This window comes from Neomonachus schauinslandi, chromosome 5 (assembly GCF_002201575.2).
Source record: "Neomonachus schauinslandi chromosome 5, ASM220157v2, whole genome shotgun sequence".
Taxonomy (NCBI): domain Eukaryota; kingdom Metazoa; phylum Chordata; class Mammalia; order Carnivora; family Phocidae; genus Neomonachus; species Neomonachus schauinslandi.
The window spans coordinates 97,703,226-97,706,246 of NC_058407.1; positions in this window are offsets into that span (position 1 = coordinate 97,703,226).

A 3,021-nucleotide genomic window follows, 5' to 3' on the forward strand; every position below is an offset into this window, starting at 1 on the left:
TTTGTGTCTTCCTCCTTTCATGAGTATTTTATAGTTTTATAGATCCTTTGCCTCTTTGGTTAGATTTATTCCTAGGTATCTTATGGTTTTGGGTGCAATTGTAAATGGGATCGACTCCTTAATTTCTCTTTCTTCTGTCTTGTTGTTGGTGTATAGGAATGCCACTGATTTCTGTACATAGATTTTATATCCTGCCACTTTACTGAATTCCTGTATGAGTTCTAGCAGTTTTGGGGTGGAGTCTTTTGGGTTTTCCACATAAGGTATCATATCTTCTGCAAAGAGTGAGAGTTTGACTTCTTCTTTGCCAATTCGGATGCCTTTGATTTCTTTTTGTTGTCTGATTGCTGTGGCTAGGACTTCTAATACTATGTTGAATAGCAGTGGTGATAGTGGACATCCCTGCTGCATACCTGACCTTAGGGGGAAAGCTCACAGTTTTTCCCCATTGAGAATGATATTCACTGTGGGTTTTTCATAGATGGCTTTTATGATATTGAGGTATGTACCCTCTATCCCTATACTCTGAAGAGTTTTGATCAAGAAAGGATGCTGTACTTTGTCAAAAGCTTTTTCTGCATCTATTGAGAGGATCATATGATTCTTGTTCTTTCTTTTGTTAATGTATTGTATCACATTGATTGATTTGCAGATGTTGAACCAACCTTGCAGCCCAGGGATAAATCCCACTTGGTCGTGGTGAATAATCCTTTTAATGTACTGTTGGATCCTATTGGCTAGTATTTTGGTGAGAATTTTTGCATCCATGTTCATCAAGGATATCGGACTGTAATTCTCCTTTTTGATGGGGTCTTTGTCTGGTTTGGGGATCAAGGTAATGGTGGCCTTATAAAACGAGTTTGGTAGTTTTCGTTCCATTTCTATTTTTTGGAACAGTTTCAGAAGAATAGGTATTAATTCTTCTTGAAATGGTTGGTAGAATTCCCCTGGGAAGCCATCTGGCCCTAGGCCCTTGTTTGTTGGGAGATTTTTGATGACTGCTTCAATTTCCTTAGTGGTTATAGGTCTGTTCAGGTTTTCTATTTCTTCCTGGTTCAGTTTTGGTAGTTGGTACATCTCTAGGAATGCATCCATTTCTTCCAGGTTATCTAATTTGTTGGCATAGAGTTGCTCATAATATGTTCTTATAATTGTTTGTATTTCTTTGGTGTTGGTTGTGATCTCTCCTCTTTCATTCATTGATTTGGGTCATTTCTCTTTTCTTTTTGATAAGTCTGACTAGGGGTTTATCAATCTTGTTAATTCTTTCAAAGCACCAGCTCCTAGTTTCGTTGATCTGTTCTACTATTCTTTTGGTTTCTAGTTCATTGATTTCTGCTCTGATCTTTATTATTTCTCTTCTCCTGCTGGGTTTAGGCTTTATTTGCTGTTCTTTCTCCAGCTCCTTTACGTGTAGGGCTAGATTGTGTACTTGAAATCTTTCTTGTTTCTTTTTCTTTTTTAAATTTTTTATTGTTATGTTAATCACCATACATTACATCATTAGTTTCAGATGTAGTGTTCCATGATTCATTGTTTGTGCATAACACCCAGTGCTCCATGCAGAATGTGCCCTCTTTAATACCCATCACCAGGCTAACCCATCCTCCCACCCCCTTCCCCTCTAGAACCCTCAGTTTGTTTTTCAGAGTCCATCATCTCTCATGGTTCGAAACCTTTCTTGTTTCTTGAGAAAGGCTTGTATTACTATATACTTTCCTTTTAGGACTGCCTTTGCTGCATCCCAAAGATTTTGAACAGTTGTGTTTTCCTTTTCATTGGTTTCCATGAATTTTTTAAATTCTTCTTTAATTTCCTGGTTGACCCATTCATCCTCTAGTAGGATGCTCTTTAGCCTCCATGTATTTGAGTTCTTTCCGACTTTCCTCTTGTGATTGAGTGATAAAGTTTAATTTCTAAATTAGGCACAGTAAGAGATTCACAACAGTAACTAATAATAAGATAGAACATTCATCATAATGTAATAAAAGTTATGTGAATGTGGTCTCTCTCTTTCTCAAATATCTTACTATACTGTACTCACCCTTCTTGTTGTGATGATGCGAGATGATAAAATACCTACATGATGAGATGAAGTGACTTGACACAGGCACTGTGATTTAGTGTTAGGTTATTATTGACCTTCTGATGATACTCAGAAGAAGGATCACCTGCTTGACTATGGGTAACTTAAACCCAGGAAAGCAAAGTTACAGATAAGGGGGCACTACTGTATATTGATACATTCGAATCATGTTGAAAGCCTACAATAGCCACTAAACCAGCTTCTGTTATTGACTAATCAATATATGCTTGGCTCTAGCCTCAAAACTTTGTTTTTATTATCCCATAAAAGAGATCATCCTCATAACAATTCAGAGACTTAGGTATTATATCCATTTTACAGATGAAGAAACTGTGGATCAGAAATGCCAAGTTCGCCTAAGAGTATCCCGTTTGTAAGAGGCCAAGTCAGAATCCAAACAGGTCGTTTTTTTTTTTTTAATTTTTTTATTGTTATGTTAATCACCATACATTACATCATTAGTTTTTGATGTAGTGTTCCATGATTCATTGTTTGTGCATAACACCCAGTGCTCCATGCAGAATGTGCCCTCTTTAATACCCATCACCAGGCTAACCCATCCTCCCACCCCCTTCCCCTCTAGAACCCTCAGTTTGTTTTTCAGAGTCCATCATCTCTCATGGTTCGTCTCCACCTCCAATTCCCCCCCTTCATTCTTCCCCTCCTGCTATCTTCTTCTTCTTCTTCTTTTTTTTTTTTTTTAACATATATTGTATTATTTGTTTCAGGGGGACACATCTGTGATTCAACAGTCTTGCACAGTTCACAGGGCTCACCATAGCACATACCCTCCCCAATAACTATCACCCAGCCACCCCATCCCTCCCACCCCCCACCACTCCAGCAACCCTCAGTTTGTTTCCTGAGATTAAGAATTCCTCATATCAGTGAGGTCATATGATACATGTCTTTCTCTGATTGACTTATTTCACTCC